The 15370-nt window shown below is 42.3% G+C and overlaps 1 pseudogene; it reads left to right on the top strand.

Annotated features, from left to right (window-relative positions):
* The first annotated feature begins 2733 nt into the window (after positions 1–2733).
* LOC115277214 lies at positions 2734–2816 on the top strand (annotated as a pseudogene).
* The last annotated feature ends 12554 nt before the right edge of the window (positions 2817–15370 follow it).

Here is a 15370-nt window from a genome sequence, read left to right as displayed (position 1 = left end):
TCTCTGTTCTCTCTCTTGCAAGTTCCCCCATGTCTACTCTTTCTTGGCCATGCCTCCATGTCCCCACCTGAGAAGTCAGTGTGAGTGAGTGCACCTGGGCACATGTGAGGCTGTGGAGAGGAAAATGACCCCCCTCAATGGAGAGGTGGGCAGGGGCCCCCTGGGATGCTAGAGTCTCTCATCACCATGTAAACTCTTTCAGGATGTGTTGAGCCCTGGCCTACAAGGCCAAAGCCCTTCCTTATCCTTTGGATTCTGCCCATCTCCTGGGCCCCAGATTGGTCCTTGACTCACTCTTGGCCTCAGTTTCATAATTTTGCAACCTGATATAGAAACATAAGTGGATGCTCAGTGAGGTCCAGCTCTGTCAAAACACATTGGAGTGTTGGGACAGAGTGATATGGGTACAGAAAGGAGCACAGTCTATGGCAGGCAGGCTTTGTATCCATGGCCAGGCACACACAACGCGTCCTGGGGAAGATCCAAGAAGAGTGCCTACCCGTGAGCCTGTAAGTTGATGCATACGCATGTGCATTATACCAGTAGCTCCACACATGAGGTTGGTCTCCTTCAGCCAGCTCTGTGCACCTCACAGCTGCTGAGCACCAGTTCATATGTTCACCACTGGACCCAGGAGGGGGTGTCAGTCTCACTTAACTACTAGGATGGAGGGTGGGAAGGGGCAGTTCCCTAAAGAAACATTAATGTCCTGTTCCCAACAGAAGAGGGCATGAATGTCAGCCAGGCAGAAGCATCAAGTCTCAGAATCCTGCAAGCTGCCTGCATACCCATCTCTGCAACTAGGCACAAAGGGCTGTGTCCCAGAAAAGGATCTGTCTTGTCCAAGGTCACACAGTGATTCAGTGGCAAAGCTCCTATTTTGGTTAGGATTACATTTGCCTCTGTATAGTAGAAAACCCAAAATAATGTGGCACAAAGAGATGTCTATCTTTTTCACATTAAAAAAACTCTTTTTTTCTGTTGTGGGACAACTTTAGTGACCCCACCCCTGGACAACTGGACAATAGCACTGAGTTATTTGTGACTTACTGACAATAACCAGAGAAAATCACTTATGTTTCAGGAGATGGACCATCTTCTGTTACCTGCCCTTTCCTGTATTCACAAAAGTTTTCTTCAACCCCTATGGTGGAGGACATTTGCTAATAAAACAAAACAAAACAAAAAAACAAAAGCAAACCCCCAAAACCCAAAAAAGCTCTAGAGATAGTCTGTCCTTCCTGGTCCTGGACTGCTCATCATGGAAGACCACAATTCCTCTGCCCTTCCCCAGCATCTTAGCATGTGGTTTCCATCATCAAGACTGTCCATGGTCCAGGTCTATTCTTGAGACGCAGGCAGGAGAAAAGAGGGAGAAGAGGCCCTTCCGGCGCTATCTGTTCCCTCATCACACCCCAAAGTTCACATGTTGTCAACCTGAACTTTGGTCACTCTTAGCTGCCAGAGAGGTTAAAAACTTTAGTCTTTTCATTTGTTGAATTGCTGCCCAAATTAAGTGTTTTTTAAGCAAAGTGGGAATGAAAATGTGGAAACTACCAGTGCTTTTTCCTACCCAGAACTCCAAGATGAAGAGGAGAGGGGTTATTTCCAGGTGTGTAGGGCATCCACAGCCTCCCTCTTCGTGGTGTTCACTTGTTCACAGGACAAAAAGTCTTGGTTCTAAACCACAGTGTTTGTGAGTGGGACTGTGTTGGCTTTCATCTGCTTGTCCCTCATAAGACCTCAGAAAACCCTCTTCTGTTTCATAAATGGGGTGGGGAGAGGTGGGGTTGTGGTCTTCTAGGCAAGCAACATGTTCCTAAAAAGCTGAGTCAAAATTGTATCTCTGTAAATTAAGGATTAGAATCTGTTGACCCCACCATGTTTTTTTAAAATTTTTAATGTTTTTTATTTATTTTTGAGAGACAGACAGTGCGAGGAGGGGAAGGGGAAAGAGAGAGGGAGACTCAGAATCCGAAGCAGGCTCCAGGCTCTGAGCTGTCAGCAGAGTCCGACGCGGGACTCAAACTCACAAACCATGAGATCGTGACCTGAGCCGAAGCCAGACACTTAACAACTGAGCCACGGAGGCACCCCATACCCCACCATGTTTGACCCTCATGGTGAATACCAGTAAAAATAATACGCACAAAATAAAACTAATAGTAGTTAAAACTTCTGGTGAAGTTTATCATGGACTAAAAATTAATGGAAAAAATATATTTGGAAAACATTTTGATTTTAATTATTATTAAAAATAATCCCTAGGGGCACCTGGTCAGCTCAGTCAGTTAAGCATCCAACTTTGGCTCAGTGGTTTGCGAGTTCAAGCCCTGCCTAGTGCTCTGTGCTAACAGTGTGGAACCTGGAACCTGCTTTGGATTCTGTGTCTCCCTCTCTCTCTCTGCTCCTCCCCTGCTCACTCTCTGTCTCTGTCTCTCTCAAAAATAAATAAACATTAAAAAACTTCATAAAATTATAACCCCTAAAATTTACAATCGCAGAATCTATAGTCAATAAATTATGATACGGACCCAAAATCAATTTACATAAAAAGTAATTGATCCTGACATAAATAATTGCAATGAACTAATAATAAAAGTAGATAAGCTACAGTTGACTTTATGTGCTATGTTTTTCTCTCAAATATTATCTTCTTTAAACTTTTTAATACTTAACAGACTTCATATTTTATTTTTTTAGCATTTAAAAAATTTTTTTAAAGTTTATTTAAGCTTTGTGCAGTGGTAGTATCATAGCCAATGAGGTTTATCCAAGGCGCGATTATTGCTAATTGAAAACTTTTCCTAAAGTTTATTTATTATTGAGACTGAGAGAAACAGGGCATGAATGGAGGAGGGGCAGAGAGAGAGGGAGACACAGAATCAGAAGCAGGCTCCAGGCTCTGAGCTGTCAACACAGAGCCCGACGCGGGGTTTGAACCCATCAACCGTGAGATCATGACCTGAGCTGAAGTCGGAAGCTTAACCGACTGAGCCACCCAGACAGACTTCATATTTTAGAGCAGGTTAGGTTTATAAAAAACAGCCAGGAACACTGATTTCCCATATATCCTATCCCCACCCTGGACAGTTTATTTTTTACATCTTGTAGCAGTGTGGTTCATTTGTTAAAATGTATGGACCAACTAAAGTCGATAGTTTATATTAGGTTTCACTCTTTGTGTTATACTGTTTATGAATTTTGACAGATGCTTAGTGCCATATACCCACCAGTACAGCATCATACAGAATAGTTGTACAACCCTCAGTCCCATGTTCCACCCATTCTTTCCTCTCTTCCTCCCCCAGTCACTGACAGCTATTGATCTTCTTACCCTGTCTATAGTTTTGCCCTTTCCAGAATGTCAAATAGTTGGAATTATACAGTATGTAGCCTTTCAGACTGGCTTCTTTCATTTAGCAATATGTATTTCAAGTTCCTCCATGTCATTTTGTGGCAGGATAGCTCATTTCTTTATACTGCTGAATAATACCCATCATCTGGATGTGCCTCAGCATATTTATCCATTCACCTATTAAAGGACCTCTCAGTTGCTTCCAGTTTGGGGCTGTTATTCACAATTGCTGTTAAATATTTGTGTGTCGGTTTTTGTATAGACATGTTTCCAACACTTGTTGGGTAAATACCTAGGAGCTTAATTGCTGGATCATATGGCAGGACTATGTTTAGCTTTTTAAGAAACCGCGAAATTGTCTTCCAAAGTGGTTGTACTATTTTGCATTTCAACCAGAAATGTTGTTCAACACCATCATCAGCATTTGACATGATCAGGGCTTTTTAAAAATTGTCTTTTAAAAAAATATATTTATTTATTTATTGAGAGAGAGACAGACAAAGCATGAGTAGGGAAGGGGCAGAGAGAGAGAGACACACAATCTGAAGCAGACTCCAGCCTCTAAGTTGTCAGTACAGAGCCCGACACAGGTCTAATACCCATGAACCATGAGATCATGACCTGAGCCAAAGTTGGACACTTAGCTAACTGAGCCATCCAGGAGCCCCCAGGGCTCCCTCCGCCCCATATTTAGCCCTTCTAATAGGTGTTTGGTGGTATCTCATTGTGGCTTTAATTACAGTTCCCTACTGACATATAATTTTGAACATCTTCTCATATGTGTATTGCCATCTGCTTGTCTTCTTTGTTCAGATCTATTGCCCCTTTTTTTCACTGCACATTTTTTTTTTTTTGGAGAGACAGAGTGCGAGCAGGGGAGGGTTAATGAGAGAGAGGAAGACACGGAATCTGAAGCAGGCTCCAGGCTCTGAGATAGCTGTCAGCACAGAGCCCGATGCAGGGCTTGAACCCACGAACCGTGAGATCATGACCTGAGCCAAAGCCAGATGCTTAACTGACTGAGCCACCCAGGTGCCCCTCATTGTACATTTTTTAAATGGTTCGTTCGAGGTACTTTTTCTGGAGTTAATGAGTTTGTTTTGCTTCTGAAATTTTATTGAGATATTGTTGAGTGTTAGAACTCGTTGTGTATTTTGGAAGTGGTTATTTGCCATCTTTATATTTTCTTTGCTGAGGTGTCTGTTCAGATCTTTTGCCCATTTTTAAATTTAATAATTAATTTTTTAAGTTTATTTATTTATTTTTGAGAGAGCAAGAGCACAAACAGAGAAGGGGCAGAGAAAGAGGGAGACAATTCAAAGCAGGCTCCAGGCTCTGAGCTGTCAGCACAGGCCCCAACATGGGGCTCAAACTCACAAACTTTGAAATTGTGACCTGAGCTAAAGTTGGATGTTTAACCAACAGAGTCACTCAGGCATCCTTCAATAGTTAATTTTTGTTTTCTTCTTGTTGAATTTGAAAAGTTCTTTATGTGTTTTGGGTATTAGTCCTTTATCAGATAATGTGTTTTGCAAATATCTTTTCCCAGTCTGTGATTTGTCTTTTCATTCTCTCAACAGTGTCTTTTGCAAAGTAGAAGCTTTTAATTTCAATGAAGTTCAACTTACCAATTTTTTCTTTCATGGACCAAGCCTTTGGTGTTTTATCTAAAAAGTTACTGACAGAGGCACCTGGGTGGCTCAGTTGGTTAAGTGTCTGACCCTGGAATTTTGGTTCAGGTCACGATCTCATGGTTTGTGGGATTGAGCCCCACATTGGATCCCACATCGAGCACGGAGCCTACTTAAGATTCTCCACCCCCTCTCTTCATCCCTCCCCTACTTACGTGCATGTGTGCGAGTGTGCTCGCTCTCTCTCTTTCTCAGAAATAAAAACGTAAAAAAATAATAAAAACTGATAAACTCAAGGTCACCTAGATTTTTTCTTGTGTTATCTTCTAGGAGTTTTATAGTTTTACATTCTACATCACAACACTTTGAATTAATTTTTGTGTCAGTTTTGTATCAAGGTTCATTTATTATTTTTTTAATGTTTCTTTTTTGAGAGAGAGTGCAAGCTGAGGAGGTACAAAGAGAGAGGGAGACATAGAATCTGAAGCAGGCTCCAGGCTCTGAGCTGTCAGCACAGAAAGGGACGTGTCGTGAGATCATGACCTGAGCTAAAGTTGGATGCCCGACCAACTGAGCCAACCAGGTGCCCCCAATATTCATTTTTTTGCATATGGATGTCCAGTTGTTTCAAAACCATTGGTTGAAAAGACTATCATTCCTCTACTGAAATGCCTTTGATCCTTTGTTAAAGACAAGTTGACTATATTTCTGTGGGTCTATTTCTGGGTTCTTTATTCTGTTCCATTGATCTATTTGTCTATTCTTTCATCCTTATAAATAAAGCTATCTCAATTATTATAGCTTTATTTGTAATAAGTCTTGAAGTCTGGTAATGCCAGTCCTCCAATTTTGTTCTTCTCTTTAAATACTGTGTCAGCTGGGTTTTTTTTTTAATTTCCATATAAACTGTAGAATCAGTTTTCCAATGTCCATAAAATGACATTCTGAGATTTTTTAAAGGTTTAAAAAATTTTTTAATGTTTTTATTTATTTTTGAGAGAGAGAGACAGCATGAGCAAGGGAGGGTCAGAGAGAGAGGGAGATACAGATTCTGAAGCAGGCTCCAGGCTCTGAGCTAGCTGTCAGCACAGAGCCCAATGTGGGGCTTGAACCCACAAGCCATGAGATCATGACCTGAGCTGAAGCCAGACGCTTAACCGACTGAGCCACCCAGGTGCCCCGATATGCTGAGATTTTGATTGGAATCATATTATTGCATCTATAGATCAAGTTGGGAAGAACTGACATCTTGACAATATTGGGTCTTCCTATCCATAAACATAGAATATCTCTCCACTTACTTAATGATTCTTTGGTTCCTTTCACCAGAGTTATAGTTTTCCTCATAAAGATCTTTTATATATAACTGTTAGCACAGCATTGCTTTGTTTATAAATTAGTCATCAAGAAGATGCAAAATGTGGTTGTATTTATTCAGATAATCATCTAAATGAAAATGCAACTATTTTGCGTTCTTACTGAGAACCTCAGACCCTTAAGTCCAAGAGTCCAAGGACACCAGTTTACGTAACACTGGCCTAGATTCTATTTCACTCCTATCTTGTTAGCACCACAGTCTTAAACAGGTTGCTGGTGATGTTGTAAAAATTGCACACAAATTATAAAATCAGCTTTCCAGCGATAGCGTTTATGCAACATGTCATGACCTCCACCCACAAGTTTTGGAGTTCCAAATAAAGAGCACTTGATCTTCCTAGACACATTACAAGATCAGGATTGAGACTTGGAATCATCCAGAGCAATCCTCTTTTCAACTTTAGTAGTGTAGGCTACAACCCCTCCCACCCCCTGCCCAAGGAAAGATTCTGACCCGTTACTAATCCTGCTATTTAGACCATCTGGCCATTATCTGAGTTACAAATACCTTCTAAATGGGTTGTGTTTATTTTCAAAGAAATAACCAGCTTGAATTTAGAACTTTGTTCTGAGTGCCACTTTCAAGAAATTCAATTAATTAAAGCTTGCTTAGAGGAGGTAAGTATAGCAATTGACCAAGAGAAGATTTTAAGAAGGTTGTGACAGCATTCTTCAAATAACAAACAACCCCCACTATAGGGAGGTTTGCATTCTTTACTTTAGTCAATAGGTAACACTAAAGTTCATGGGCAGACACTCTGGAGAGAGAATTTTTAGATCAAAATGGTGTTTTGACATTCATAGTCGCCTTCCCAATAAGGGCAGGGCTCATACACAATGGGGAGGTCCCCACTGATACAGAGGTGGTCCTGGCCTGTTGATGTCAGCAACCATCTGGAGAAGTATCAGGTCACACTCCTCTGGCCTGCTCTCCACCTTACCACTCAGGATCCACCAGACTTGGAGGTGAACACAGTGCCTTCCCAAGAAGGAAAAGGGGTAGAGAAGAAAATCAGAAGAATTGACTGGAAATGTTTGGAGATGTGAAAAGAAAAATTCCATGAATATAGAACAGCAAAGTAAAGATCAAGTCTCTTTCTGAATAATTGTTAGTCAGTAAATTGGTACCTGGATTTGGTGCAAGCCATTTGTTAACCTCTATTATGCAGGTCTGTGGCTTGCTTTAGAGATTTTGATAAGGGAAGTTAATGTTTACTTTGTCCTTATACTTGTTATGCATTTTCCTTTGCTTGCTTCATCAGTCCCTTATTTCATTCATCAAGTATACATAGAGACAGCATGGCATTGTAGAAAGAGGATGGACTTGAGCCCTTTCCTATTTATTCATCCATTGAATAAATATTTATCGTAAACCTATATGTGCCTAGCACAAGAATACTGCAGTCATCGCGATATATAGATATATAGATATAGATAGATGTAATCAACTTCAAACCCCCTCTTTTTTTTTTTTTTGAAAATGTACTGCACAAAGGAGGGAAATGCTGTATTAATGCTCACAGACTACGCTGCTCATGGGTTAAGAACCAATTATGTAGAGGAAATCTCCTCTGGTGGCTTACTCTGGCCAACAAACACCTTGCTAGCTCCTTTCCTAAGCAACAACTAGCCCTTCTTTTATTTAAATTTTTTTTTTAACATTTATTTACTTTTGAGAGAAAGACTGAGACAAAGGCATGAGCAGGGGAGGGGCAGAGAGAGGGAGACACAGAATCTGAATCAGGCTTCAGGCTCTGAGCTGTCAGCACAGAGCCTAAATCTGGGCTTGAACTCACAGATTGTGAGATCATGACCTGAGGTGAAGTCGGATGCTTAACTGACTGAGCCACCCAGGTGCCCCTGGGTGCTGTAATTTTCTAATTGCAAATATAAAACACCCTGTTTGAAGGAAGCTGCTGCTGAGAGCAGGGACTCCAGTTTTAAATGGAAAAGACTAAGTGTGAGAGAATGAAAAGAAGACTACCTCTCACTTCTGGGCTAAGGCTAAGTGAACTCCAGGAAGAACTTTCAAAACAGTGCTTTAATCTCCTCAGCTTGTTATGAATGCTAGGGAAAACCAGGTAATTTGGGAGTGGGGTGATACAGAATTCTAAAAGAGATTTAAAAAAAAACATGCATTCATCCCTAAGTCGTTAAAGAAGAATGTCTTGTTCAGCTTCTCTTTGGGTAGGATTGGCTGTTGGGGGATTTCTAGAGGCAGCACTCAACCCCTATCTGACCCAGGACCTTCTTTTTTTTTTTTTTTTTTTTAAGTTTATTTATTTATTTTGAGAGAGACAGAGAGAGCATAAGCTGGGGAGAGACAGAGTGAGGGAGAGAGGGAGAATCCCAAGCAGACTCTGTGCTTTCAGCAAAATGTTCAATGTGGGGCTCAAACTCATGAAACCATGAGATTGTGACCTGAAGCAAAATCAAGAGTTTGATGCTTATCTGACTGAGCCACCCAGATGCCCTCTTTAATAATGAATATTTTGTAACTCCTCTGTTTACCTTCCTGAAGCGAAATTAACAGATAAAATAACCTGGAAAATGGGTTAATAGTAAAACTATGAAAAAGTTATTTGTGTTTATACATCAGAGACTTTTCAGCTACATGAATGACTAGCGGGACATTCACATGTTGGTTGCAACAAAGGGAACTTCTTGGATATGAGACAACTGTTCTGTGTGCAGCAGGACAACAAGTGACTGGCCAAGCCCACTAAATCCCAGGAGGTGCCCCCCATCATTGTGAAAATCTAAGTTAACCTCATGAATGTCCAAAGTGCCTTGCAGGGGGAGGGGCTGGGAAATGATGTCACTCTCATGGAGAACCACTGAAGAGTGGGAATGGACCAAATAGCCCCTAGTAAAGGCTCTTTTGCTACTTTCTAGGTTAACTTTGCCACTTAAAAGGGAATCTAACAAATGATCTTGATTTTGATTCAAGGTCAAACAACTAAGTGGCAATGATCCTCCTAGAGTATTACACTTTAAATCTGAACACACATTTTTTTTTAATGTTTTATTAATTTTTGATACAGGAGAGACAGAGCATGAGAGGGGGAGGGTCAGAGAGAGAGAAGGAGACACAGAACTGGAAGCAGGCTCCAGGCTCTGAGCTAGCCGTCAGCACAGAGCCTGACGCGGGGCTCGAACCCACGAACGTGAGATCTGACCTGAGCCGAAGGCGGAGGCTTAACCGACTGAGCCACCCAGGCGCCCCTGAACACACATTTTTAAAACAGATTTCATTTTTCTATGTAATCTCTACCCCCAGTATGGGGCTTAAACTCACAACCCTAAGATCAAGAGTCACATGCTCTTGTGAGTCACTGTGCCAGTCAGGGGGCGCTGAACCCACATTTTTTTAATACTGCCTGCATCTTTGATTTCAGGGTCAGTTAAGGCACACTGAGCTGTATACGTTACATGGTTCCTTCTCTTTGCCTCCTCCCTTCCTCATCCCCTAGCAGCTACCACAGTATAATTTTTATATCAGTCTGTTTATTGACTGTTACAGAATCAGTAATACTACAGTTGCTTGCCTTGCTTACAGTATTAGTTACCCTCACCTCCACACCCTACCCTCCCACATCTGGGTCCTTGACCTTCTGCCAACTCAATACCTGCATCCTGGGAGTCATCCTTCTCTCTGGGCCTTGCCCAGGGCTGAGCTGTGCAAATGAACCCCAACTCCAAAGGGGCAGAGGCCGTCTCTTAGCTAGCCAAGACCCTCCCCCATTGGTCCTATGACCTTGCTCTACACAATATGGCTTTAAGCTTTTGTTATCCCCTGTTTTCCAGTGTTCTGTGGCTGGGTGGCCTCTACAGCTTTAGGGATCAGTCTCTTCTGGGGATTAGCCCCTTTCAGCTGACTCACCTTGGAGGCCTTTGTGGGCAGATTAGGGAGTTTTGCTTGGTCAGCACATCCTAAGCTTTACCAGGGCCTGTATTTTAGCAGGGCCCCAGCAATCACTCTCTTCAGTGTTTTGTTTCTCCTTACTCAGTTAAAACAAATGCAATTGTCTAGAAATTCCTATGTGTTGATTGGTGAGGCGATAGCTGACTGGAGAGGGTGTGATCATGATGTTAATGATTAACTAAAAGTAGATCTGTCCAAAGACTCCTTTTGTTATGAATCTATTTTTTCCTGACCTTATGTAAGCAGAAAGGTGAGGTGAGGCTGGGCTTAGTCCACATATATAACTTTGAACGTGTTGTTTAGCTTCAAGAAGGACTTAAAATTATCATTGCTAAAATTATCTGCAATTAAATAACTCAGGAAAAAAGATGAATACAGTCTAATGTCTTTTCAAGTTGTTCAAAAGGGAGATGAGACATTGAACCATCTCCTACATCCTCTCCTACTGTAAATATTTTTGAGGGACAAATAAGGTGCTCCAAAAGTTCAACTAAGGGGCAGTCACTTTTGAGAGGGGCTTCAAGGAAGATTTCCCAGGAGAGGAATTAAGGAAGACAGTGAATACTGCCACAACCAAGTCCCTACAGCTCATTTGGTGGTATGCAAAGAGCTAGAAATGAGAGCTTTGGATTGGGTTTCCTCATTGGAGTCAATCTGGAGAAGAGGCAGATGAGGGCAGATGGGAAGCGAGATGGGGACAACGAGGGTGTCCCCTAGTTGCTGCTCCGAAGTTTAAGGAGTGGAAGAGCTGCCCATCACAGGGGACACGGCTGAGAGACTCGGGGAGGGAGGGCTGGAGTGTCTCCTTTTTAGACTGCATTGCAAATGCCAAAAACTCCATCAAGTGAGAGAAACACAAAGTGAGCTACAGGCATGTTCTTGGAATGTGGTTGCTGTCTCCCCTTCTGTCTAAGTGGTGCTTGCTGGACTGAGACAAGGGAAGGAGGGAAGGACAGAGATGCACCTTAACCAGTGGCTTTGGTCTTGTCTGCCTTGTACAGGTGTTTTGGTGTTTGTGTCCAACATGGCTCTCTTCAAACAAACAGGCTCTCCAGGTGTAGATAAAAATGCAAGAAGGGCTTTAGGTGGACATTTCATACTGGCCATATTCCCACCTTTCTCAGCCCAGGATAAGATGGCAATAAATCCACAAGCCCGTCTTCCTTTCTTACGCCTGCGCTTTGATTGGCACTTCTTTTCCAGGACAACCTCGCTTCTGTGAAGTATTTAGATGGGCACAGATTACTTGCCAGGCTGTTGCCAGCTGGTCTCAATCCTCCTCCTGTCCATCTTGTCTACACTCAAAAAGCCACCTGAGCAGATCACAACTACTCAATAGTCCTTGGGGATGGGAAGTTGCCTACCTCTCCTGAGAGACTCACTGCTCCTGGCCCCAACACCCGCCATGCAAACATGAGCTTGGGCTTTTGCTGAGAGAGAATACCTTCCACCTCAGTCTTGTTCTTTCTGAAAACTCTGTTCTTTGGCCTCAGGATATGCCCTCATCTAAGGCAGTTTTTAATACAGGTTCCTAGTGGGACTTAAGGTGCCCCCTAAACCTTCTCTGAGATCATATGCCAAATTTCGTACCCATGTGTTGCTCTCCCATATTCTGACCTCCTTCCTCCACAAAAGGCAAGAACCATTGTGTCTGAAGAATAACCAATTTGTGTCATCTCTGATATCATCTCTGATTTCCCTGAAATCTAATTGTATACCCAGGGCATGGGACTTAATTCTTGAACTTCCTGGGCTTTGGGGCATTTTCAAAGAAAGTGAACAAGGTTCCTAACCTGTCCTTGCTATGTCAGCTTTCCATGGACTTCTGAGAACCTCCTGATATGTCTTAGCCAAAAATCTACCTACAGAATGGACGCTTTACCCAAGAACATATATGAAGGGCCAATGAAAACATGAAAATATGCTCGATGTCACTAGTCATGAGGAAATGCAAATTTAAAAACCTCAGTGTGATATCTGTATACATCCGCCGAAATGGCTAAACTTAAAATGCCTGACAATTGCAAGGACTGGAGAAGATTTGGAGCAACTGGAACTCTCCTACATTGCTGGCAGGTGGGAGGAGGGGAGAAGAAAATGATGCCACTTTAGAAAACAATTTAACAGTTTCTTAGAGTTAGTCATACACTAGAGTTGCAAATAGCAACTCTGCTCCTAAGTCTTTATGCAAAAAAAATATATGACCATACCACGACCTGCATGTGATCATTTACAGCAGTTCTATTCACAATAGCCCCAAACTGGAAATAACACAAATATGTATCAAATGTGAACAGATAAATAAATTATGACACATCTACACCTGTAATGGTATCTACTCTGCAATAAAAGGAAACAGACTACTTATAGATGTGGCAATGTGGGTGACTCTCAAAAGCATTATGCTAAGTGAAGGAAGGCAGTCACAAAAGACTCTATACTGTATGATTCCATTTATATGACAGTCTAGAGAAGGCAAAGCTCTAGTAACAGAAATCAGATCAATGCCTCCCAGGGGCTGACAGTAGGGGGAAGAAATGAACTGTAAGAGGCATAGGGGAAATTTCTGAAATGCTGAACTAGTTCTAGATTTTGGTTGTGATGGACACACAAATGAATACATTTGTCAAAATTTGCCAAACCCTACATTTAAAGTATGTATTATTATATATAAACTAGTCATCAAAAATCTGATTTAAAAAATTTTAATGTTTATTTGAGAGCAAGCGAGAGAGAGAAAGCATGAGTGGGGGAAGGGCAGAGAGAGAGGGAGACACCGAATCTCAAGCAGGCTCCAAGCTCTGAGCTGTCACCACAGAGCCTGACACGGGGCTCGAACTTATGAACTGCGAGATCATGACCTGAGCCATACATAGTAGGATGCCTAACTGACTGAGCCATCCAGGCACCCCCAAAAGTCTGATTTTTAAAAAACTATCTGCAGAGCATCATATGTCTTTATATACAGGACAGTCCAAACATAGAATCCCTTTGAAAGGATAAAGAATCTCAGACTTGAGGTCAATGTACTTTGCTTTTATGATTTAATTTATATATTAAACTCTGGAGTTTTTCCTAATTTTCTCCACTGGTACTCTTTCCAGTGGGAGCTGTTTTTTACATCTTTCCTCTCATAAACGTGGAGTCAGAGGATGTCATGAGCACTACAGAGTCCAAACTGGGTCTGGCTATATTTTAGGTCTATTAAATCCACTGCATGTTTGGAGCAGATTGCGAGGGAGAGAGATCCTAAATAGACTGAAATACAGTAGCAGGGATGGAGAGAAGTGCTGAGGAGAGACATTTGGGCAGACTTAGGGACTAGATGTGGGAGTATAAAAGAGAACAGCATTCAAAGGAGATTTTGAACAGTTCCCTTCTGCCGTTGGGGAAGAGCCCAAACTTCTGTGCATGGGCTGCCGGGCCTTCTGTGATCTACTTCCAGTCAACCTTTTCCTTGCTTGCTATCTCTTTTCACTGAATCTAAGGTCCCTCAAGGGGTGCCTGGCTGGCTCAGTTGGTAGAGCACATGACTCTTGATCTCAGGGTCATAGGTTTGAGCCCCATGATGGATGTGCACTTTATTAAATAAATAATAAATAATTTTCAAAAACTCCTCAAGCATTAGCTTGTGCCTTAACAGAGCAGGCATTCCATGAAAGTTTGTTATGTAATAGCAGGTGTTCAATACGTACTCGTTGATTGTCCATCCAACTACCAATGGGCATTTGGGTTGTTTCTATTTTTGGCTATTGTAAACAAAGCTGCTATGAATATTCTTGTCTAGGTCTTTGTGTAGACATATGCTCTCATTTCTCTTGGGAAAACCTTGGGTAAATGGAATTTCTGGGTCATATGATAGGTTTAGAACCTCCATACAATGGGATACTACGCAGCAATAAAACGATATGAACTACTGGTACACAAAACAACATGGATGAACCTCAACATATTTACACTGGGTGAGATAAGCTGGATTTCCCCCTTCACCCCCGCCAAAAAGGCACATACTGTATGACTCCATTTACGTAAAACTAGAAAAAACTAATCCATAGTGACAGAGAGCAGATCAGCAGTTGAAGGGGCAAGGGACAGAGAGGCACAAGAGATGAGGATTATAAAAGTGACCCAGAGGAAACTTTTTGAGGGTGATGATGTGTTTATGTTTATGGCAGTGATGGTTTCACAGCTATATACATATGTGAAAACATCAAATTGTACATTCTAAATGTGCAGTTTACAGTATGCCAATTACACCTCAATAAAGCTGTAAAAAATACTGCTTGAAAAAACAGCAGACCTCAGTAAATGCTTATAGAGTAAGTGTTGAGAAGTGTCAATGTTGGTTTAAGAAACCAACACGTCCAATATATGTTGGTAGAATTAATGGGCAGAAGAAATTAGTGAACGAATATTAGCTGTTCAATAATTTTATAATGAATGAAGGAATGAATTCGACAAATATTTATTCAACCCTTATGTGCCAGGCACAATCCTAGGCTCTAGGAATAGGTTAGGAAGCATGATAAAGATCCCTGTGCTCACAGAGCTTTCATTCGAGGACATGTAAAGATAAGTAAAACAGTGAGCTCAAGAGAGAGAGAGCTGAGAAGAGAGAAAATATCGGGGAAGGAGACTGACAATTTTGAAAGTAGCACCTTCCTTGAAAAGGTGATGCTTGGGGAAAAAAAACCTAAAGGAAATGAACGGACCAGGTGGATGTCCGGGAGTGTTAAAAGTAACGGTCCCACTGTTACCCAAAAGAATGAGCAAGAGTTGACTGAAACGTCTGACGAGAGTGTGAAGGCAGCAAGCAGCAAGAGCGTGTGAGTGCTAGTGAGGTCCTGCTGGGTGTTAAGTGCTGGGTCCTTGGCCGACGCAGCCCGCGGGTACTTGCTTTGTCCACGAGGAGGCGCGCCTGAACCCGCCCCGCAGTCATCTTCCGCTGTCTGCCCGTGCGTGGGCACGCGCAGAAACCGCTAGGCGGCGTCGGTTTCCTTTCCCACGCGCGGACGCCGGCGTGGGCCGACGCGGCCGGAGAGCCCGCGCGTGCGCAGAGCCGAGGCCGGGCTGCCCTCG

Source organism: Suricata suricatta, chromosome 13 (genome assembly GCF_006229205.1).
Source record: "Suricata suricatta isolate VVHF042 chromosome 13, meerkat_22Aug2017_6uvM2_HiC, whole genome shotgun sequence".
In the NCBI taxonomy this organism is placed as follows: Eukaryota; Metazoa; Chordata; class Mammalia; order Carnivora; family Herpestidae; genus Suricata; species Suricata suricatta.
The sequence above is the reverse complement of the archived record's forward strand: the minus strand, read 5'-3'. Positions and strand labels throughout refer to the sequence as shown.